Source organism: Syngnathus floridae, chromosome 17 (genome assembly GCF_059516105.1).
Source record: "Syngnathus floridae isolate MCC-2025c chromosome 17, RoL_Sflo_1.0, whole genome shotgun sequence".
Lineage (NCBI taxonomy): Eukaryota > Metazoa > Chordata > Actinopteri > Syngnathiformes > Syngnathidae > Syngnathus > Syngnathus floridae.
The window spans coordinates 5,820,069-5,845,402 of NC_142429.1; the positions used below are offsets into that span (position 1 = coordinate 5,820,069).

Here is a 25,334-nt window from a genome sequence, read left to right on the forward strand (position 1 = left end):
ACCCCGGCCTCTTGAGGCTTCAATGAATCGCGAATCGAGGGATACCACAAATGGTCCCCGAGGTGCACATTAGAGTAGAAATGCTTGAAGTGAAAGTAGGGGGTCCATTTGTTAAGCTGTACCTTGAGGGGGGGTACAATGAACGGTCAAGTTCTCCTTTGTGTGTGAAATGGTACAAGAGGGTTGCCTTGGAATCTGGTAATGGGCCCTAAGGGCCACATTAGTGTAGCTGAAGGGCCGCAATGTCTTATCACAAGGGTGGCACCTTGAAAAGGTTTTACACTTTTGGAACACACTCAAGTCCTGAGGGACACAGTAGTGTTGCTTTTCCATGTAGCGGTACAACATCTTGGTACCGGTAAACCTCTGCTTTGACACTTGACCTTATTGACTTGGGAGGGTGGGGGGGGGGGGGGGGGGGGGGGGGACATTTGGACGTGCTCTGAATGGAAACAGCACAAATAGTTCTTTTGAAGGCTGTACGTTGGAGGGTTACAATGTCTTGTCACTATAGGGTGGTAACCTGAAAACTCTTGAACGGTACCTTTAACGGTACTATGTTTAGTAACTAGGCTGGTTCTGCTTCAACACTTCACAATTACACTCCATACAGTATTTGTGACTCGTGAAAAGGGTACAAATAGTTACCCTGAACTCCAGTAATTAGCCCTCAGGGACAAGTTGGGCTCGGCTGTGCCATACATTCACCTGCGGCATACCTCGCCAATTTTGGACACTGGATAATTAGTCCTTTGTGGTACAGGGTTAAAAATAGAGTCCGACTACTACTGTCGGTCTGATATCGCGAATGTTAGCTTGTGTCGTTTTCAGCTCATAAAACATTTGGCTCAATAGCAACCTTTTGACACTCCGTTGAAGTTCTCTAACTTTGTGCCAATGCTTTTCTGACTGGAGTGTGTTTGTGTGTGCGTGTTTACGGCGCCTTTCATCAGCCTCGGCGCTGTTGACATTCCACCTCACTGCAGCTTTATTAGCCAGAAAAGAAGCCAGTAGATCATTGGTGTGTTTGCGAGCAAAGAGGAAAAAAAAAAATCAATTTGAAGGTTCACCCGTGGTCAGTCGGTCACGCCTCGCTCGGACGCCGCTCACGCTTTAATGATGATGTCCGAGCGTGGGAATTCAACTTTTTTTTTTTTTTTTGTCGAAGGGAGTCAATGAGCTGTCGAGATGGATTTTTATTCATTTGCTGGTTAAAGCCGGATTGCTGCTGTTGGTCGGCGAGCATCTGTTTGGTCTTCCTGCGCTGGCATGAGAGGCTCGTTACACGCAGAACATGACTCGCTCACATAAATACAAGCGACTTTTAGGGGCCCTCGGATCAACAAATCGAGGCCTACATTTAACTAGAAACTGGCTTGGTTATGTCCAGGGGCGTAGCTAGATTTTTCCCCCCCCAACTATGTTGAACTGGGGGGGCGCTTTATTTATTTTTGTAGAACTGAATAAGTGTTTTGCCGCCATGGTGTATCATCTCCAGGCAATTCCAAGCGTTCGAGCGTTGTCACGTACGAGCGCTACAGCTGACTTCATCATCAAAGAGAAGAAGTTATGCTCTCGTCTGAGTCACCGATGAAGATAATTTATGCGAAGCGTGTTACGGCTTGTTTGTAAATAATGCATTTCCACGCTCGTCTCTACGCCTGCTGACATCCGGGCTAATGCGCACTTAACGGACGCGGAATTACGATGGGTTACAGATGTTTACAACCATTTGACATTGGCGCTCTTCAGAAGAACTCCTCGTAAATTTCAGGCGCCAACACCTGCTCCGCATTTGGACGCCTGCGATAAGTGAAACTGCGTGAAATAAAACGCCATTCCATCATGAGGATGCTTATCACATGGATTGTGTTTTTGGGGTAATCCGCTGTTGAGGTGCCACGTGTGTGTGTGTACTTGTATAGATCTATAAACAGGGACTAGTTAAGTGTTTAAGTTGATTGGTAGATTGAATACGTTATTTTAGGGCTTCACATGAAGCTTTGAGTGGTTTGGGCATCCTCAAATGGGCTCATGTTGGCGATCGCTATCTTTTTTTAGTGTTTTTATTTTAGCACTCATGGACACTTCCTCCTGTGTGTTTTGGGATTAATTAGCAATGTAGCTCTATCTTTACTATGCACAGAGGACTTCCAGCCAACTGGCACTTGGAACGTTCTAAGAGCGGAGCCGCCGTGAGAATTTCAAATCATCTGCTCTCCTGAGCATGACTCAACCTCACTTCACCTATCTGTGTTCCGGAATTAATATATTAAAAAAGAAAAAAAAAAAGATATTACACTGTTGAATTTGCATGCGCCGCGTACTGTATGCAGCAAAGTTTCATTTTGCATGCAAGTGACGAACCGGCCCTTATTTTCATTTGCAACGGATCTCCTCGGATCACCTTCAACAGTCCTCTCAGCTCGGATGAAGGCGGGAGAAGAAGAATCCGTGGTTGTTTTGTACGACACCCAGGCATGATCCCCTCGTTATAAGTGACGTCGTTTCCCCTCATCGGATTATCCCCATTCGGCTAAATCCCGCTAGAAAATCACGTGCAATGAGAGGTTTCCCAACCGGCCCTGCTGAATGAAAGTCGTTGAGGGATCCTCAAATGTCCTTGCAAGTCATTCACAGGGAAATTGCATTTCACTGACTTGAAACTGCATCGGCGTTCAACAACAGCTCCGTTATAAGTTTAGCGGCGCACGGCGTGAGCATCGCCGGCGCGCTCGATATTTACACGGCAGATAAATCAGGCGACGGTGAACCAGAACAAAAGTGCTCGCGAGGTTTGCGAGCTCTAATATCTCTGTGTTATTAAAATGACATTTTAACCCCCCTGTGCAATAAAAGGCGAGGGGCCGAGCCTATAAATCTCTCTTAGCCCAACACCCTCCTTCGGGGCTGCATGGCGGCGTTGAGAAATGACTCATCGATAGGTTCCTGCTCCGCGGCGATTAGTTCCAAAATACATTGTTTTCATTCCGGCATGATATTTATTTTTTTTATTGTTAATATAAGAGGGGAGCTTAGAGACGTTCCATCCATTTTACAACTGAAACTTTGGTATCTGAATTGGCATCGTATCAGAGTTTTTTTCTCAACCTTTTGTTGTGAGCTATCTTTTTTCTTCATGTTTAGCAGTCTCTGACTTTTTTCTGAAAGAATCTCCAATAGTGTCACAGAACAAGACGTGCCATTGTCAAGGAGCCGCGGCATCTCGCTGGCTCGATGCGGAACATACTGAAACTTTTCCTCAGCGGCGCAGCCGAGCGCATTCAAGCGTGGAAAAGAAAGCGATTCTGTCGAGGCGGGATTCGCGAGATAGCGGAGGTTCATTCATAGCAACGCTGTCAGTCGAGCAATGGCGGTCAGGAGGCGAGCGCCCGGGTGACGACGAGGAGACGGATCCGAGCGTGTATCCCAGCGGCGGAAAGTCGAAATCCAGTGTTTATCCAGGGCTTAGCGCCACTTTTCCCTGACCTCGGCGGCTTCCCTGTTGACTCCTCATCTGCGGGCCAGCAGATCTCCCTTGAGTGGTCGCTCGCCGTCGATTCCAGCTGGACCAGGCCAGTTCTTCCCGACACAGAGGGAATCTGTCGGCGCCTGATAAGACGGTGCCAGGGCTCGCCGGGACAGGCGCTGGCTGCCGTCGAGGAATTCCATTTTGAATTTAGCAGCGTGCCACCAGTCCTGACAAAACACTGCCTTCGGGCTCTTCTGACTCCATTGTATTCCCCGAGCATGGTAGCATTCCAAACGGGCCGTCTTGTGTTTCTAATGTTTTGGTCTTTTTCAGCCATCTTTGTTTCAATCAGACATTTCTCAGGAACACCAGGGAAAATTAGAAATAACTAGCTCCTGACACCTGTTTCACAAACTGACGTGAAATTGGGTGGACATGTCTATCCAAACAAAGCGCACATTGTCTAAGGACAGGCTTGAAATTGAACAGAAAATCAGCCATTTTGGATTCAATTAGCAATTTGTCACTCAGTAGCACTGCCTGGAAAATAGTTTCACTGATCGACACAAAATCGGGTGGACACGTCTACCATAACAAGATGCAGGAAAAGTCAGAATCGGCCATGCTTGAAATTAAACAGGAAGTTGATCATTTTGGTTTCAAACAGCCATTTTGCAAATTCCAAAGCAAACACACAGAAGAGACTTACTCAAATTGAGCCCAGATTACAGGTACTCCACAACCGGACCAAAAATTATATTGAAATGAGAACGGCGTTCTCACGAGTTAGGCAAACATGGGTGCTTAGCAACGCTCCTCTTGAACAAATTACACGGATGAAGCAAACGTTTGGCCGAACACGCGTGTTGAAGGACATTTAATTGCCGCCTGGATTACGTTCCCATCTCTTTAAGTACAGCGGTTGGCAAGCAATGTCGTTCAGTTTTTTTCAGCCCGTCCGTCTGTCTTTTACTCAGATCGTTCAGTTGGTTGGATCTGTTTTGTAATTTCTCATCTTGATAATATCGATACTTCCGATAACTTTATAACAATGGCAAAGTGAAATTTGCATGGAGTTTCATCTCTTCTGGTCTATTACTTTGGCCCAATAGAGCTTCAAATTTGCTGTGGCCGATGAATGGGTTTGATCGTATTGTGCTGCCGGAAGTCGTAATAAAACTCTCTGGCCCCTTTTTGCATACTGATGGGGACTTAAAAAAGAAAAGTGTAGTTAATGGCTATAGCCAATTTCCTCTTTTGGTCTTGTTCCCAATTGATGCGCCATTCCGCTCTCACTCCGCCAGTCACGCTCGGTTGCTTTCAAGTGAAGCTCTATTTGACTATATTTATTTTTATCCCACTCTTCTATTAGTGTAGTAGCCGTGGGTTATGCTTTGCCCACCGAGGCTCGTATCTTCTCGGTGTTTGCGTCCATCAAAAGAGTTACAAGGTGCACGTTTGGAAATGGAAGTGACACGGCCCTGTGTGTCAAATCATATTCTGTCCATATGGAAAATCAAATGTACGAAGATGACGTCATTTTGATGCGAGGGCAGGTGGCAACGCTTTACACTCGGGCACGTCTGAGCAAATAAGTCTACCCCGGGACAAATGCATGTGCCAATCATACTTGTCAAGATTCCAATTTTCTCCCCACATCTCTGCATGCAACGTATTGGCTGCGGGGGATGCTGTCTTATGACGCAGGCTCATGCATTTGTTCAGGGGTGGGATGGGAGGGGGGGGGGGTGACAGGAATGGTGCCGGAGCCAAGATATAGTCACTGTTGGGAATATGCTTCCGAGGTTTGTCCGTGAGCTGACTACTTGAATAATAGGCCGAGGGACCGGCTGCTATTAGAATACGTCCCAATACGTGTCCGTATGGCTCTGTCCATCACGAGAACAAACTTGGAAAATAAAAATGCTGATCACACCCAAGACTGATAAAAAGATGATTAAAAAAAGACCAGCTCTCACTTTTGCTTCGATGATATTAAATTTCCAAAAGGTCAAAGACTGACTTGAGCAGAAAAGCTTTCTTACTTCATTCAATCTATTAAAAAGCTTAGAAAATGTTGGTCATGACTTTTGATGTTTCAACACAGCATCGAGTCAAAATGGAGTGCAGTACTTGGTTGCAACCAGTAGAGGCACTGTTGCTTCACGCTCGACTAAATTCAGTAGAACATGATCACACACACAACGATAACGGCAATTTTTTTTAACTTTTCAGCTAAATAATCAAACCAGAGCAGCACGAGTATTTTCTCCTCCTATGCCCATAAAAAAAGAAAAAAAAAAAAAATTGTAGTCGGTGTTGCTGGTGTTCCTTGTTAGCGCTCGCTCATAGATTTGGTTCTTGCTTTGACACACACACAAGATGGCTTGTCATTGTCAAGAATGAAGCGAGACGAAGGACAATGGCTTTAATTGCCAAGGTGCTTGGAGACCATTTACACCCCCCACCCCCCCACAAAACAAACATCATTTGCTCATTGTTGATGGCGACTCTATTCAATTTCACCTCGAAGGACTCGCAAGGCGTGCGCTAATTCTTGTGTTTACACCCAAAACGAGTCCAACAGTCTGATTGGTTGCCAAGTCCGGCGCCGCCCGTTGCCTTTCAAGTGCCTGGTGGCTTCATGTTGTTTACTTATTCATGCTCGGCTCGCTCCCCCAAGATCGCCGCGGGGCGTTCCGTTCGACTCGTTTTCGCGCAGCGTGAGGCAATGTACTCCGTCGCCATCGACAGCGGCCCAAAGGCGGCCTACATACGGCGAGACGGATGGACGCTTTGATGAGCGGCCTTTTCCTAATGTTGTGATGCACGAGCATTGGTTTTGGAATCGCTGTGATCTAGATTGATGGACTTTTTTGATTCCGGAGCCAATCATTTGCAATACTAGGCTCTTTTTCATTATCCTAGAAGACGTTTACTTTGAGGAACAAGGCTGCACTTTGGGGGGAGATTCTGCTTATTAATTGGAAAGTTAGCCGGGAGTTGCGCCTTCCGCTAGCTTGTTGTGCACCGAGACAAGTCGTCCCTCGTGGGCATTTTCATACACGCGCATATCAATAATTCACCAGCCGCCCACGTACAATTAAATCAATATTGAATTGTGAGGAGAAAGTGGCAGCACTTTGAGTACAAATAGCGCTTCCAGGCACGGAAAGAAAGAAATCGCTCGCCTCTGTCTGCTTCTCAATTATTTGTATGTGCTTCGGTTTTGGATGACATCATCGCAAATTGCTAGCCTTTGCGCCGTGTTTGTACAAGTCGCTAACGAGCGGCGGATGATCTCGAGTCATTGACCTCCAAATTTGCTTTTTTCTCAGCGGCAACGCAGTGTGAAATTTTATAATCAATCTCTCTAATGTTGCTGCTGAGCGTAATTTGGTTTGGTAATGCGTCGCGCGGGCGCCGTCCGCCTCATAACTTCAAAACGGGACCAATGATTGCATTGAAAGCTTCTTTTTGCTAATTGCGTATTTCGATTTCAAATGACACAAGCTGAAAAAAAAAAAATCCTAATGGTTACTTTTGAATAAGTCACAAGAGGGGAGAATGATGAATTCAGTCAATTGCTCCTTCCATAAAAACTGAAAGCTTTGATTAAAAGACCAGATGGCTGAGAAAAGAATAAATGATTTGTCCGTGAGACTTTATAGAAGTGCACTGACAACTTCAACTGATGACTATTTGAAGGTAAAACTCCTTCCAGTTGTTTTCCCGATCTAATCAAACTCTGGTTTGTTTCATGTACACAAGCCAGAAGCCCTCCCCTTCTCTCCACCACCCAATTCCGAGTATGAATCGACTTTTCCCCCGGGCAGACATTTCCTTTTAAAGACCCACGGAACACGGCGGGCCACTCTGCGCGACGAGGCGGGCGTCCTAATTGATTGGTGTAATGAGCGAGAACATGCTGGATTTTCTTTTGGACTCAAGGTCAACCAACCCCCCCCCCCTCCCGCCATCAAAAGCCACATCCTCGTAAAAGGACCTACTTAGCATGAAAGCGTAGCACGGACGAGGTGAGAAGGTGGACGGCGTGACTAATGGGTTGATTTAATTCAATTTATTGCCTCCATATGCGACACGGCGCTGGCTGCAAGATTGAGCTGGTCGTGAAGAGAAAGAAGGAGATTAAGGCCCTTCTCTAGCTCCTCTCGCGAGCGGCCGTAGCGCTCCCTCATGTCATGCCGGATTTGGCCGGCCAGATAGCAGCGTGTATAAATCCGCAGAACTAAATGAATATAGGTCCACGGTGAAATGGGACTCGCAAGCCTGTTTGCTACGAGGCTTCTCAATCACACGGTGGGGGCCGCGTTCACCCCCGGAAAGGAATTCATCATAAATGAAGGCTTTGTCAACACGTCCGCAGAGGAAAAAAGCCTTTTGGAATTCGTCGTCGCGGCCCAAAAGGAGCGCTGTGGTGCATAGCGGGCAGGCTAGCTCCTTTAGCTTCAAGCACTGACATGTTTCTTTTTAGGTTTTAGTGTCGTACACGCCTTTTTCTGCTAAGACATCCTATTTTGCTACAAGATGGTCGATTCGGAAGTAGAATCCCAGAACTGAAAAATAATACGACACTTTGCCTAATTGATTTAAAATGACGACAGAAGAATCGTCACGCATGAGCCTTGAATGTCACAAAAAGTTCATATTTAGTTATTATCAAAGTCTGCAGAGTGATAGTTTTGGAATGTCCACTTCAATTTTCGGGCCAGATCATTCCTCATGAGAGCACATTTGAATTGATGGCCGCCGTCACGTCGGTACGTGGCAGCATATTGAGCCGCAAACAACATTGGCGCCAATTACCGTTTCCCACATTTGTGATACAATCTGCTAGCGTACAATTCAAGCACTCTCAGTTGCCGTGTTGCAAAGCCCCTCGTCTCCCTCCCCCCCTCTCGTTCAGGTTTTGTTTTGCAACACGGCTCATTTCTACCGGAATAAACACAGGCAGGCCGCGCGCACGCCGAATTCCACAAAGGCTTTCGATCTGCTGAAAATTAATGTGCCATGATAATTACTTTGGTGGCAGAGAGGGAAGAAATTTCACACTTTGGGTTTGATCACATGTCGTGCAATTTGCCTGATTTAATGTGCAAGGCGTCGGATCGCAAACGCTTGTCGCGTTTCACGTCTCAGCAGACGGATTTGTGCAAAAACGACGCAATGGCAGCTGTCAGCTTTAACGGGCGCTTGATTGAGAGGATCTTGACTGCTGGTAGTCGTTTGACTCACGTGTGGATTTGGACTGTTTGGTCATAGTGGAAAAGGTTTTTGTGATATCTAAACTATGATGACAAAACATTCACCAAACGATGCTCCATTCACACAAAAAGCCGTCAGGAAAATAATAGAAGCCGAATTCCTTTGATATTTTTTCGTTGACAGAACGGCGGCGGATGAGAGCCTCAATATTGAGAGAGATTTAGCAGAGCTTCTTCACAAAAAGTAAGACAATAGTAGTCGCAATTTTATCAGGCACCACGATTGTTAAGAAAATATATATGCTGTCAATAAAAATTTACTAATTATTCAATTTACAAAAATAAATAATTATAATAAATAATTCAATTTTTAAAAATAAATAAATAAATAAATCGCCCACAAATGCAGCTGTCATAAGTCCCCTCAAAAATAAACCTTCCAGTAAAAGAACGGATGACTAGAGAGAAGTATTGCCAAATTATTTCTGCTTTTAATGAGGCTGTGGGTTGAACTGAACTGACATCATGGAGGCCCCCCACCACCACTTGTAAGTGCTCGCCCACTGATTTGCTTCACGATTTTATTGTGTTTTTTTTTTTAATTTTCTTTCAACTTTTCAAAGTCGCCATTGAATTCTCATTGAGAAAATGAAAGCAATCAGCCAACTTCCTGTTATTGACAGGCAATTAGCAAAGCGGCACAAAAGGTCTGGGAACAAGTCAAAGAAACTATTTGAATGACTTTTTGTTGATGGGATCGGATAAAAGGAAAAATTCTGAAAAAATAAGTTTTAATCAACCCAATTTTATGAATAAAAAACTTTTTGTTGAATGCAGCACATCAGGAGATCTTTAAAATGTAAGGCGGGCCAGATTAAAAGACAGGGCCCTCGCATTGATTACTAACAGATTTGTGTTCACTCACTTGACAAATACCTTCATAAACATTATTAAACGTCTTATGTTTCGCATCGTAAATAGTAACGGTGCGGGGAGGGAAGAAAAAAAACACCCAATTCAGGGTGATGGATGTTTAATAATACATGTCCTCATAGGCAGCCGTGTGCGCGCGCGTTTGTGTGTGCGCATTTTATATATAACCTCGTTGAAATTCAGCAACGGATAAAATGAATAATTCTCAGCTTAGAGATTAGCCTTTTTTTTTCGTCTGTGTGCGTGTGTGTGTGTGAGGCCGCCCGCTTTTCCGGCAGATAAACATCAGATTTCATCCGATTTGATTGTCTTCATCCGATGATACGGACGCCATCAGATGCCAGGCATCATTTTTGTTGTCAGCTCGCGTTTTGCTCAATTTGGCACCGCGTCAACTTTGCCCAGCCAGCACCTTTCAATTCAACACAAGCATAAACATGCCACCACTGGCCTAGCATGCGCGGGTTTGTGTGTGTGTGTGTGTGTGTGTGTGTACGTGTGTGTGTGCGTGCACACTTTTCGATTGGATGATGTATTATCCTGCTTGCTGGCCTGTAAGTGGGAGTTTGTTTCTGCTCCAGAGTTTGAATGATGACGATGGCGACATGTCCTTTTTGTTTGGCTAAAATTAAAATACTGGCGTGCAGACAAGTAGAAAGCTTCCCAAAATTCAAACGTGACTGACTCATATTTGGCCAGAATGCATCAAAGTGGTCTGATTTATACGTGCATGTAAAGCCTTATGTTATTCCCCCACCCACCCACCATGTTCAATGGAGGAAATGTTGTTTAATTCCGCCCCGATGACATAAAGCTCCGGGCAACATTTTCAGCCGGGAGGCTATATACCTGACACAAATTGCCCGAGACGAGATAGATAAATATATAAATAAAGTTGTGAGAAACGTGAAACGCACACGAGGCGCTGCAGTCATATATATTGTTTATGTTCCATTAATATCTCCCAACATCGTCGCCTCTGCTCTTCTCTTCATGAAAGCGTACGGCACGCAGCGCTTTGGGCTATATCGCGCTCACCCTGCGATGCGCCCGAGCGCATCTCGCAAAATAATAACGACTCCCTGAGAGGAACCGCATCAAAAAATTACATTGCACTCTCATGGTTGGAGAGATTTTCTGTTTTGATGTAATTATGTCACGCCTGGCGGCAATTTTACATTTAGTGTGATAAACACGGTGATAATCGGGGCAATTTTGGATTTTTTCTTCCTACCTTTAAGATCAAAGTTAGACAAAAAACAATTCTTGAATGATTATCCTGGCTGATATTCCGGTGGTGTTGGGTATGTGCAGTTCAGTTCAGACGGCATACGTGTGACTTGAAACAAAGCGACAGCCAATCAGGAAGCTGTTGCCGCGCACAAAAAGAAGACCGACTTTTTGTGTCGATTGTTTATATATTGTGCCTCACAAGTCATGACAATGACAAACGACAAGTTTGTCAATTAAAAGCTAAACTCAACCTAGCTTTGTCTATTTCTTCATTATTTAAGGTAGTCTGGATGCCCTCAGGCACCATGCTGCCTTCCATAGGTCAACTTTGGTACTACAACAGACAGCTACTGTGCCGATCAAGAGTCGGTCGGACAAGCATGACTACACTACCTTCTATGTGGACAGCCAAGATGCACACGCCTTGAAAACGAAGCCTTTCTATTTTCTTCTCCTCTTCATGCCATTAAAAATGAATAGCATGCCAACACGGGCCTCAATCCACCAGGCAGCCGATGAACTCTAGATGCGCGGCGGGCTCGCTCGCAGATGTTAAGGCGCATGAATTATGCAAAAGCCGGCGATTCCAATATTCACCACAATGCGCGTCGGCCTGCGTTGCTCGGGCGAAGCAGGTGCCGCGACACGGCCGTGTACTTACCCGTCACGCTCGGAAAAGAAAAACGGAAACGTGTCCAATTATGCAATTTTCTCTTCAATCTCAGTAATCTCATTTGAACTCGGCAGGCAGATTAAGTGGATGCGAGGAGGGAACGCTCTCGACCGAATGGATCCCGTTCGTACCAGAGGCAGTGTTTCGCCGACCAGGCGGGCGCCGTTCCAAGCCCGACGCTCGCAAAGAAATCCGGAATTAATTGGAGGCTAACACAACTTTCCCTGGCCGTGTCCGGCTCGGCTGCCTCGACTCATCCCCCTCTCTCTTCCCATGCCAAAGCTTTACTGCTGAGTGCAACGGTTAACCTCGGTGCCCCCTGCTTCTCCGGGAATATCCTGACTCAAATTTAAAGCGATGAGGTGGTAATTGAAAGATTGTGACTGACGCGCCGATAATTGGGGTCCACCGCAAGTTCTCCGTCTTCTGTCTCGGGGCCGGAGGCTTACTCAGCAGACGCGCTCCCGCGGGCTCCCCGATCACTTGGCGTAACCCCGGCTTTGCGAGTCGCGCTCCAAAGGGGGCTATCGGCGGTCCGGCGCTCGGAAGGCCTGAGGGTAGCGAGACTCGGCGGGTGGACGGGCGGGCAGTGACCAAGCGTAGCAATTTGGCAGCAGCCATGTTTAGCCGTGAGCCACTCCACACTGTGACACGCGACGCGTTGGCTGCGACTAATAAATCACGAACGCGCGTCGACGGCAACGTGGTGTCACTTAGATACTTGATTAGCGTGTCTGTCACTTCGCCTTACGCTTAACATGACTCCAGCTGCGAGAGTCAATGCTCGCCGCCCACGGGCACCACACTGACGAGTGATCCCTCAAACTGACAGTCTGCCGTAATGTGTCAACAAATGTGCGTCTCACTCACAATTTTGCATTTGCATATCACTTTTCAAATGTATTGAAACAGTGACGCCGATTCATTTACCGCTAGCTAGAAACCCAGCGATCCCTCGATACCGCGCACGTTGGCCTCGCAGCGGTTGCGAGCAATCTAAGGACAACATCAGAACTTCTTTGATTAGATGTTACGCGAGCACGATAGCCAGCCGCAACATTGATTTTCTCACTATGATTTTGCCTTTGAAAAAAGTCCAATGTTTTCAAAGTCTTTTGTGCAGACAAAAGTAATGAGTCAACATTACCAAGCAGCTAAGCTGTACATTTTCTTCTTTGAGCTCCAATTTGGCCATGCTAATTTTGTCGCACACAACAGATAGGCTCCATTCTCAGCATTTAAAGCCCATTTAGCATGTAAATATATGGAAATTTCATTTAAGAGATTGGAGCCCAAGGACTAACATTTGATATTCTATTACAGAAAAGTGAATGAGCACAGTCGTCATTTGGCTCCATTATTGTGCAAAAGTGTTCGTAATAAAACAACTTGTAGGATTTGAAAAGTATAACCTTGGATGTTTTACATGCCTGTTTTATTTATACACTATGACTCACTGATTTAGTGGCACATCCAACGCTACAAAAACGTGTATTTTATAAGTAGCATGTACTGTGTGTGTGTGTGTGGTTGATAACTTCCCTCAGAATGTTATGTAAACAGCATGCCCGTGTTCAGATATGGGAATTAGTGTCCCGCCTAAGCGTATGCTAACTGGCGCGCGCCTCAGTCCCACCCATCTGTCAAAACTTCCGTGAAAACACGGCGAGGGACACATACGGCTGCGTGGAAAATCTTGACTCAACACTAAATTAATCATCAAAAAAAGTCAGGATACAACTTGGCAAAACGGTTTGACTTTCATTAAAGTTGGGTGGATAACTGAAATGTATTGCAATCCAAATTGTTTGCAGTCAAACGAGAGTTATATTTTTGGTTTTCTGTAACAGATTAATTGAATTGACATTCTTTCCAATGGGAAATATCGCTTTGGTTTTCGTACTCTTTGGTCTTATTCAGATATTTTCAAACGGATTCATCAGAAAAAAACCACAAGATTCTGTAATAGTACCAGAAACAAGTCTGTTTCTAAAGAACACCTTGTAGTCTCTGCTCCATTCCGTGGAAAAGCATCAACAACGTATCAAGCCAAGAAGCGACACCCCCTTCCCTGTGTTTGAATTTTGTCATTGAGATTCATGTACTAATCGCTGAGAAATTAATTACTGCCTGGATCTCAGCTTCTTGTTGCTCCACAGCAAAGTATAATGACTTTCATTGGCCCACGGCCCCGCAACAATCTCCTTTCTCCAAAATGCGCACTCGGAACTAAATGTCTTCATTTTCTTGCGTCCGAGGGGCACCGTGGTGTAATAATGATGTAAGTAAGTGCAATCTTCCGGCGATGCCATCTTACTTCGCTGAGCTCGCGTTTCTTTTATCCACGTCGTCAGTGATGCGTAAAAAAATAGATATATAGTTGTCTAATGAAAAGCAGTGTTTGTTTTTAAGGTACGATGTCACATAATTGGAACGTACTGTATTGCTTTTGTCTGTGGAACTGCATTAGCGGCGTGTTCCCACACATGTGAATTGAGGGTCATGAATTAATCAGAGAAATTAATTATTGCCAGATCAGAGCTTGATGTTCCTTCCCCACCAAAGTATAATGACTTTCTTTGGCCCATGGCCCCACAACAATCTCCTAGCCCGAAATGCGCACTCTAAAATAAATGTCTCAATTTCAATCCGTTCGGGGAAGACGTTTTTTTTTTTTTTTATATGAAACACCTCGGCTGCATTGTAATTAAATGTTATCATCGCAAACATGCTTTCCGCGCCGTCAACGGGAGCCTTTTTTTTTTTTTTTTTTTGAAGCGCAGCGGCATCCTACCAGCAGGAGGTGTCAGTGCGGGTCACACACAAGAAACTGTTTCATGTGTTCCTCGTGGATGCACCCGTTTGCCGACCCGTGTCGGTAATCGGCTGGCGCCGAGCCAGCCTCATATCCCTTTCTCAGCGGGAGAGATGTGTTGACCAAAAACAAATCTCAAACATTGAACCCGATGTATTTTTTTTTGTGCAGCCACGACACTCTCACTATCTATCTTCATCCTGCACTTGCTGACACTCCATCATTCCTTGTTTTTTTCCCTTACCCCTTCTCCTGACTGCTTGTTATCCTTGCCCAAGCTCTGGAGATCAGGCTGCTTCCTCTTTGGATGCTCCCCCTCCCCTACCCAAAACTCACAGCTAAAGGCCTCCTTGTCTAGGCATGTTTCCAGAATCACGGATTTCCGACCAGTTACGTCGTCAAGTTGTAATACAGAACTTCTCTCATCTTCTTACAACCCGTGTAAATTTAGATTCCCAAATGACAAAGCAGAAATGAATGAATGTGTCGACTGTTAATACATCACATAAGTATGGCAATCCTATAATGATGACGATTTCATAAATATCGTTTTATATTTCACAGAAAAGTAATACCATCCCTGCCCAGTTAAAGTCACCAAAAAGTTTTTTGGGGTTTTTTTTTGTCCAAAAATTTGTGAAAACATTCTACAGGGACAAATTTATACATTAAAACGAACATACATACTCTAAATCAGGGGTGTCAAACTCATTTTTGTTGCGGGCCGCATCATAGTCATAGTTCCCTTCGGAGGACCGTCAACAAACTGATGAAAAACTAAGTTTGAAACCGGAGACTAGTATAAATTGCTCAAATAATTTTAAAAGATCAATGGTAACAAAAATTGCGAGCAATATCCGTATTTTTTAAAAGTGAAGACAATTTGTAACTTTAGTATTGACAGATGAAGTTGGGAGACAATTTGTCTTCTGGGGCCACATAAAATGATTTGGCGAGCCGTATCTGGCCCCTGGGCCTTGACTTTAACACCTATGCTCTAAATGATTTTAGAATTCGATTTGAAAAACTAATAGCACATCTGCCTTGAGCGACTCACATATTGTTTCTTGATTGCTTTCAAATCCGTTGAGTTTATATCTTGCTATTAAATGTAAAAGCATTTATGGTTGATTTTTTTGTCTTCTCTCAAAAAAGACAGCCTATTATAACGCTGCAAATAAAATAAGCATTTTCATATTCTTTCTGCAATAGCTGATAAGCAAATAATTGTTCAACGCATTTAATGAGGCTAATTAAAATCATCCTTGTGGGACTTTTGTTTTATTAGTAATCACATATTTTCAGATTGACACAGACAAGGGAGCAGTTTCGAAAAAAAGAAAACAAAGCGTCTGTTTCCCTACGATGTAGTAGTCCATAAATCATTTGAGCTGAGAGTAGTAATAGTCGAGCATTGAGAGGCAGTCAGTCGGTATCAATTCTTTTTTAGCAAACGTGATTAGCAAACTCCCACCGGACGCGTCGGGTTTTGATGCTGTTTTTTTTGGTTTGTTTGTTTCCTTCTGATTTCCATCCAGAGTGCGACCCTTGCTGGAGGGCGTGTGGCCTACATGGTATTGAACTAAGTAAATCTTTGCCTCCATCTCTGGGGGCGTCTGATTCAGATACATAATGGACACACAAAGAAATGCTATTGGAAAGGAAAGCGCTCTCGGGTACGGAGCCCTTTTGTTGTGCGCCTTCCGTCTGCATTATAATGACTTAGTGGGCATGCTTGGATCCATCCATAAAGTCTGGTTCCACGCTACTAAACACTGCAAGGAAATAATATGAGAGCACATTTCATGAAGCTCCTGAAAAGCTCGAGAAAATGAATTAAGACGAATGTATTTGGATGGCGCCATTATATTCGCTGCTCTACAGTTGTCGGGTGGAATTTTTCATTTGAATGCCATTTCATACACTGTATAGATACGGAATGTTTCCCTTTGCAAGCCAAGCATCTGTTATTTCAAAGCCAATTTATTCCATAGTATATATACTATATCTTTAAAGAATGAACGTTGGATTTCTAAGGTTAACTTGTACTCAATGTTTAGCATCAACGCTAGCATCGCAATGTTTCTCGCTCCTCGACGTTTCAAAAGCTGCACAGAAGTTGCTCTCAATCTGGATGAGCGTCTAAGATTGTCTTAAATGCGTATTGATGTGCGAGGCTCAAACGTGGAGAAGGTTGAACAACCTGCTAGCTTAGCAATGCAGAGAAAAGACAATAGAGGAGCCTTGTGCTCCGCTACGCTGGGCTAATCGCCCGGGGAAGCTGTTCAAATCGCAGCTGCTAGCGGCGTTGAAAATGAAATGTGTGCGTCCCCCATGTGGAGGAGCAGCGAGGAGGAGGAGGTGGGAGCAGGATATGTGGAGGTGGAAGTAGCTCGCTTAACTCCCGACGCTTCTGTTGTACCTTGAAGACGATTGGATTCAACGTACTTCGTTCAATTAGGGCCCAACCATTTCGAAATACTGCCTTCTCCACAATATAACGACTTCATATCCGAATATTTTTTTCAAGGTCTTCTTGAAAATGTTTTACACTGTACATCCTGTAATCTGTGCCCAATAAAGGTTGGAAACAGCCATAATCATTAAACTAACAACTGACGACTGTTAATTTCTTTGTAAGTAGGCAAGCTTACAATTCCAGCAGGGGATCAAATAATTACTTCTCCCCACTGTAGTCAAAGCTTTAACTAGTGTCTTTCAGCAGAAAAAGCCTGCGAGTGCACAAAAGTCACAGTCGGCTGCACAAATTTGTGGCGTTACAGCACATGTAGAAAACCAGGAGCGCCGTTTGCTGTCCCGCTGTGCATAATTCAAAAGCATGCTGTCCTAATTGCTTAGTCGATACCGGCCACACGTCGGAGGCTGCTGCAGTGACCCCGCGGCGAGCGGCACAGATGCGCTGACCCTTGATGTTTTGGGAGCTTGAAAAGCGCCGGCTATATTCTTTCATTTCAATGCACTCACTCACGCCGGAGCTCCATTATGCCTCGGCGGCACCGTGACATCACAGAGTGCCGCCTGGATTCAGGGAAGAAATAAGGAGATTGGTAGTGGTAATAATGGCAAGGCGGATAAAGAGTCCAGCCGAGGGCCAAGAAGAGTAATCGGCACGCACAAATCCGACCACCTTCTGATTGCGAGCTGTGTACTCGCAGCGTGAAGGGGCATACCGCAGGACGAGCCGCCCTCCGCCACCATCACGTGGCGCTCTAATGAGTACCGTGAGGCCCCCGGGTCAATGGCTGAGATGATTTTCCCGCTGATAAGTGAACGCCGAGAGATAAAAAAACACATCTTTCTTATACCTTTCCTTGCAATTAAAATATTATATATTTATACATTATATACAATATATGCAATTAAAATATATATTTATACATTATATACAATATATGCAATTAAAATATTATATATATTATAATATATATATAATACGTTTTATATATTTTTTACATATATATTATATATGTATATTATAATATATAATATTTTAATTGCAAGCCCCGGGTCAATGGCTGAGATGATTTTCCCGCTGATAAGTGAACGCTGAGAGATAAAAAAACACATCTTTCTTATATAGTATTTCCTTGCAATTAAAATATCATATATTTACATATTATATACAATATATGCAATTAAAATATATATTTATATATTATATACAATATATGCAATTAAAATATTATATATGTTATAATACATATATATTTTATATTTTTTATATATATGTATATTATAATATATAATATTTTAATTGCATATAATATTTTAATTGCATTTACCTATCTATCTATCTATCTATCTATCTATCTATCTATCTATCTATCTATCTATCTATCTATCTATCTATCTATCTATCTATCTATCTATCTATCTATCTATCTATCTATCTATCTATCTATCTATCTAGATAGATAGATAGATAGATAGATATAGATATACATCTATATATATGTTTTTGTTAAGCTGCAAAAGCTGTACAAATAAAGATGTATTGTATTCGCACACTATATGCTTTTCAAATAATTTTCCAAGGATTTGACATTGAATGTTAATCAAGCATTCAAGAAAAGCAAAGAGCACAGTACACATAATGACACGTGTTTTTTTAACCTTTAAAGCGCAGCGAGTGGCCCCGAGTCTTCATCATGGCTGCGTCTTTGTTATTGCTAATGACTGAATGAGCGATTTGAGAGTTAAGTGGCCCCGCGGTGATGTCAGCCCACCACTCGAACCAAGGTAAGCGATAACGGCCCCCGAACTCATTTGCATGTCATTATGCTGCCGTTAGCACGTGCGGCGCAAATCATCAAACTTTTAAACGTGCAATTACGCCGCCATTTGCTTTTTCTGTGATCTGACGGAGGGCTGCGTGGCAAGATTAATTACACATTGGCGATTTGATGCAACAAAATGACGCGTCGAGATCCTACGGTTTATCGGAGAGCGCGCTCGACGAGGATGAAAGAGGCAGAGCGCGATTACGCAAGGGCTCATCGAGCTGAAGGTGGCCTCGTCGTCGCGCTTCCAGTCTTATCTCCGCGCCTCTCACGAGCAGCGCCGCAGATGTTTAATCTTCCTCAAGCGAGGCCCGGAGACGCTTTGCTGTTTGTATAGGCGAGGCTTGATGCCTTCATTGGGCCGGTGACGGGATATCGGCAGCTCTCAGCGAGACTGGCAGCGGCTGTAATCAATCGGGTCGTCCAATGTCAGAGGCAGAAAGGCGAGACGGACGCACGTGGAGGAACAAGACCCAGCAAGACCAGCTTCTCCTCCAAAACACACACACACGCACACACACTCAGAGGTCAACGAACACAGGCCTCGAGATTTTTAGGAGCACGCCAACATCTCAGTGAAACGGATGAACTTTGATTTCACTTTTCTTACGCCTACGATTAAAAAGTAAACAATAAAACTTTTATGAATTTAAGTGTAAAGTTTATTTAAGGAGAGGAAATCAAAATAGGACACAAATGACAAAATCTACTTTTGTGAGAAAAAAATTCAAAAATTCCCAATATCACGTGAATTAGAAATTGTATTTAACTTGACTAAAGGTAGAATATTATAAGAGCCAAGACGACAAGATACTATATTATAACGTTAGGAGATTGTTGCAAATTTAGAAGGGTAAAACAAAAATAAAGTTGTAATAAAAGAAAATGTTCGACCTAAGCAAAAGCAAATGAATGACCAAATAGAGAATGAAGTTACATTTTTCCTCTGAGAGCTGTTGAATAAGATAAAGCTCGCAATATTTCAAAAATAAACCCACTCCTGTCCCCAAAAAAGCAATTATTCGCCACCACTTTGCTGTTGATTGGCTTTTTAAGACGAGTTGGCGCACGCTGTTCAATAATGCAGCAGTTACACCAAAGAGCATTTTTTTTTTTTTTTTTTGGAGGTGCGTGTGTAGGAGTGCGCATCTACTCAGGAGGATTTTGCAAATGTCTCTGAAAGATTTAAGAGGTTGCTGCCGTGGGGAGGCTCTCACACATCTCCGGGGTCACAGCTTTATGTGGGTCACGCCACCCCGCGCCGATGTGCTTAAACAGGCGAAAAAACGGCAACGCGAGGAATAACGACAAGGAGGGTGAAGCTATGATGCAATTATCCGTGAGGAACTTGAACTAAATTGATCTGAACATTTATTTATTATAAATAATATAAAACATCAGTGAGGGACGATGTAAATATCGCAGTAAATATCACTAAACATTGTGACAGTTGTAAAGCGAATCAACAAGTGAAATCAAGCTATTCTTTTACTTGTGACTAATGTAATGGAGGGCTTATGAATAAAAAATGTCATTAGCGTTTGAATATTGATATAAAAAGAAGTAGCTGCGTGGGCGTCATTTAGAACACGGCAAACTATTTAATATGCGTGATACTTCCAAGCGTGCGGCCGTATTCTTCTTTCCCTCGGAATAAGATTGACTCGGGTATGCTAAATGATGCAACGCCAACGCAGCACAGCGGGGTCTTTCCACGAGTGACCTTCGGCAACGGGAGCAGGGGCCAGGTGGTGGGCGGGGCTTAAGGAAGCGGCAGCCCGAAAACGGCCATGACATTTCTGCAGCGAGTGATCCGCAACAGATGTCCGTTAAGTGTGTCGTGTCCTGGCAAGAGGCGACGTCGCGCCAGACGGTTTTGAGGAAGCTGCCGCCCCCGCCGCCCTTTAAGTAGCTTTTTGCTCAAAATGTCAGAAAGCACTCGACATGACACACTTAAACAACAAAAGGTGGATTGGTGGCAAAGTCAGAGCTGAGGGCGAGCTGGAGGTCGACAAATGTAAACTGAACAGTTGATAATAAGTGGACTTGTGAAAAATGGAATTTGACGTCTTGTATACAAATATTTGGGTATCTGGTGCACCCACAGTAGCGCAAACCTCCCTCTTTCAGATCCTCCACCCCTGTGCGGAATATACATTATACACCGCAGACTCCAACTTCTGAACATTAATTAGTCCAGGGAAAGATGTAAGAGTTAGCATTTGCGCCGCATATTTTAGCTTCATATAAATAGAGAGCAAAGTGAGTGGATATGAAAGCGGAGCAATCGTCACGCGCGCTACATCTCGGCTATATGGGGAGCAGGTTATTAATTTAACAGGCTGTAATTGAAAACATTCGTAATTTCGGGTCGTTAACGCCTTAAAGAGGCGGGAGATAAAAATCAAGCTTCAGGTAGCGGCTCGGCTCGCGCTGCCAGTTATCGTGAGCCTACTTGCATTGCAAACAAATAAAAGCAACGGTGGGGACGTCAGGGTCCAGGAATACTAATTACCGGCTGTTTTTTGGCCTCGGTGCGGCCCACCTTCCTCGGGACAATCAATAATTACGCACAAAAGGGCCTCGGGAATGAAATCAGCCTGATCGCCGTTAGCGTGGGGAGCGGGAGGAAGTTCATTAGCCATTCAACGGGTGCGCTGTGTAATTTCCAATACTGGAGACAACTGGCTCCTTTTTACCTTTTGTGCTCACAGGCAGCCCGTTTTTTTTTTTTTTTTTTTTTTTGCTCGTTACAATGTTTATCAGCTTGTGATTTGGGAGGACTTGAAGCAATGTTTACGAAATTTTAATCACGGTGCTGCGCAAGCCAAGGAAGAAAAGTTTTTGTGGATCTCTTTGGCTACTTTTCTGGGCATCTATCCACATTTGGTTTTATGTCGAGCTTAATGTAAATAATGAATTCATCCTACAACAACATCGAAGCATATGCTGGAGGTGCACGATTTGGCATTGATCCAAATTAGGTTTGCTAGCTTGTATTTTTAATGGGTGCTTTAGCAAATTTTATGTCAGGCTACAAGACAAACAAAGTCGCCATTTTGAAAAATTGAAAAAAACAACCTCTCATCCATATTTTGGAAAAATAAAAATTGGAAAATAAAACCCAGAAGAACACAAGTACATGTCATTGGTTGCTTTTTCCTAAGCCTGACATGCCGAGTGCATTTAGCGCATCACTCCATCGTCTGACGCTTGCCAGGCTTTTAGAAGCTGCTGTTCCGCAAGCTTGCTCGCTCGCTCGCAACGTCAGAGCTCCGCACTCGTCCGGGGGCAGGCGCGAATGACACAAAGGGACACTACATGCGGCCGGCTGGAGATAAATAAACCAAGAGGGATACGTTGAAAAATTGAAGTAGCTAGCCGCATTTTTTTTCCCGCTGAATGACCAAATGACCTAAACCGCTGGAAAAGCTTTTAATAGAAGAGGCGGAGGCACGGGGACGGATATTTACTGTGAATGTTTCGTGTCACGACAGGCCGGGGGGAGAGACCAGAGATGGGTATGCATGGTAGACAATGTAGCTTGAAAGTGGCTCTGGAACCTCACACGGCTCTGATTGCTACCGTATTTTTCGGACAATAAGTCGCAGTTTTTTTTTCATAGTTTGGCCGGGGGTGCGACTTACACTCAGGAGCGACTTATGTGTGAAATTATTAACACATTATACCATTTCGCTATACGTTATTTTCACACTAAACCGCATGAAGGCGCTCTCGGCCTGTGGAATAATTGGAACTGCAACTGATAATGAGTCTGACGTAAGCCACGTAGAAGAGGAAGCGCTGCATCTTCCACTTCCGGGGTTAGCGGAGTTGTTTATAAGTGACACAGAGGATGAATATTTTGTTGGATTTAATGATATGGAGTAACACGGATGGTCGGATAAACTTGTTAGCATGTTATTTATGCTATAGTTATTTGAATAACTCTTAATATGTTACGTCAGGTACATTTTCAGTTTCTTGTTTTTGTGTTTATATAACGTTAGCATACCGTGCCGTCAATCTGTTGTTGCCTATTCTATTTTTATTTTAAATTGCCTTTCAAGATGACGTCTGCTCTTGGTGTTGAATTCTATCAAATAAAGTTCCCCGAAAAATGCGACTTGTACTCCAGTGCGACTTACATATGTCTTTTTCTTCTTTATTATGCATTTTATGGCTGGCGCGACTTATACTGTGGAGCGACTTATAGTCCGGAAAATACGATATATCCTCTATTATTCTGATAAAATTCCTTTGAATGTTTGTCCTTTTATAAAAGTCTTTCATCCACAAATTAGAACTTGACATATAATCAAAAAGTTAGCTCGTACCGGTGAGTTTTTTTCCCCTTAAACTACTTTAGGACTCAAACAAGAACGGCACACAATCATTTACTGTCTGTTATCAAAAACCGGTATCTCAATTTCGTGACTGATTCTAGGAGAATCCATCTAAGTCTTTGTGCATTTAAAGGTTGCGCCGTTACACTTTTTGATAACTTTTTTCTTTTAGAAAGCACACGCGTGACATCATTTAAAAGCAACACGAACGTACTTGCACTGACAAGCACTTTTTCCTCGTTCGTCGACAACAACAAATCAAAGGCGACTTCACGTTGGTGCTCCCGCGCAAGCTTCAAGTACAACATGTAAAAAAACAAAACAAAAAAAAAAAATCAAAAAGGAACATAAACAGCCATCTTCAGAAGCTCGGGAGGGCGCCGCCTTGTAAAAGGCTAACGACGCAGCGGCTGTAGAAGTGATTCATTTGGATTTCATCTCAGACGAGACAAAAGAGGAGCTCTTAAACACAATTCTTGTGTATTAATTGCCTCCACAAAACCTCTTTAAATGCCTTCAAGTAACGCATGGGCCACCAGATGCTGCACCATCTTAAATACGGCTAACGTTTTCCACCCTGCCGTCACGTCACAATGTTAATATATCAACGGGGAAGGTGTTTTTTTTTTTCTCTCTCTCCCTTCTTCTTTAGAAGCCCCCGAAGGGACGTTGCGTCGAAGTGGTTCTCGATAGCGGCGCTATAAATCTTTGCGTTTGCTCGGAAAATGTTCATTATTCTCGGGACCAGATGAAATGTTCCTTTTAGTCTATTGAAGCGAAAGTAAGTGAGCTTTTAGAGGCCTATTTATTACGTGGAGGGCGACTTGTTTTTATCGTTCTTGCTTTGGTCCTATGATGGCGATGAAGGAATCTCAATTTGAAGTGCTTTAATTAAAAACAATGGCTGTGAGAACTAGGGTCGGGGGCGGGTTATCATATAATGTTCAGAAATGGGTATTTTTTTTGGTATTTGGACGAACTTCTAATCCTACTAAAAAGTTCAGCCCCAATCTAGGGAGCTTCCGAGACGAGATGCCCCCCGCCCACCCCACCTTTCTTTCTTTTGCAACAATAGAGATCCATTTTCCCTCCTTCCGTTGGACACCCACTTGCCTCTAAAAGGCACTTTTTCCAGCTCAAGTCGCGCTCACACTTTTCATAGCGGAAAGGATCATTTGCGGTGTGCCGGAGGAAGTCAGCTTCACTCTTGTAAAGCTTTTTCTCTTTTCAAGTTGCCTTCAACGCTAAGCTCTTTCCGACTCTCTCCTGAGATTCATTTTGTTTTCACTTTTGTGGAAATCACAGTTTAGTGGAGAGGTTGTACGCTGTTAGGATGTTGTTTACTGGACTTGAAAAAAATAAACTCCTCGAGAGGAATACGGTCTTGAAAGTAACGTCAAACGGCTTTTTGGGTTTCATCTTTTTTTTTTTTTCCCTGGTGTGGAAAACACGGCAACGTCCAAGTCACTGATGTCTGGCTCACGGCACGTTCAAGGTGTTATCTGCTGCGATGATGTCGCCAGATAACCTTTGGGCGTGTTTGACCGCAGCAACTCGGATACTGGCTGAGAGTCAAAGAGCGTCTGAAGAACAGAGGCGACGTTGAAGTGCTCAGTAAGCCTCCAGTGACACTATCTCAAGTGAGGACTTACTGCAAGTGGACAAGAACACACAAAAAAATATAGAAGGATAACAGCGGGGGAGTGGTCGAAGGAAATAGGATCCTCCTTTATCGTTTGTTTTGTCGTCTTGGAAAATGTGCTGAAAAATGATTTCATTATTAAAGAGTGTGCTATAATTCTTCAAGGCAGTTTGGCATACATGTTCTCAAAACGCATGGGAACTAGTTTAAATTGTTTAGAAAAACCTCTTAAGATTCTAAGACTTGTAGCCAGGTTGATTAATAATGATGAATTCAAGTTTCAATAATGTTTTCAATATTTAGTAGCAGAGACAAAACAGCAGTGGCTTATGACAGAGCCTTGTGGGACACCAAAAATGATGAGCAGTCTATTTCAACAGGTAAGACGTTCTTTAGGGGGAAAAAAGAATGTCTTCTTTAAAGTCTGACATTTGGCTTCTGTAAACACGCGTAATGTGCGACTTGCAGCCGAGTGTGCTGTAGCGCACTCCCTCGCATTTAGCGTTTTGGTGAGATGACAAGTCGTGACGGGGGAGGCACGGTGCGAGCTGCAGCGGAGACTATTTGAGACTGTATGCCTATCCTGAGATTATCCATTGTGCCTCGCTCTCCCGTGCGGATTAACCGCAAAATCTTTATGTCTTCACACACAAGAAGGAAGAGAGATAGCGAGAGAGAGGGGTTAGCCTATTTG

The 25,334-nt window shown here is 43.7% G+C and overlaps 1 protein-coding gene and 1 long non-coding RNA gene across 7 annotated transcripts in view; one reads left to right on the forward strand and one right to left on the reverse strand.

Annotated features, from left to right (window-relative positions):
- LOC148383915 (uncharacterized) overlaps nt 1–25,334 on the reverse strand; it is a 151,146-nt gene that overhangs the window by 53,720 nt on the left and 72,092 nt on the right. The window lies entirely within an intron of this gene.
- hs3st4 (heparan sulfate (glucosamine) 3-O-sulfotransferase 4) overlaps nt 1–25,334 on the forward strand; it is a 52,519-nt gene that overhangs the window by 1,153 nt on the left and 26,032 nt on the right. The gene's annotated exons all lie outside the window — the stretch shown is intronic.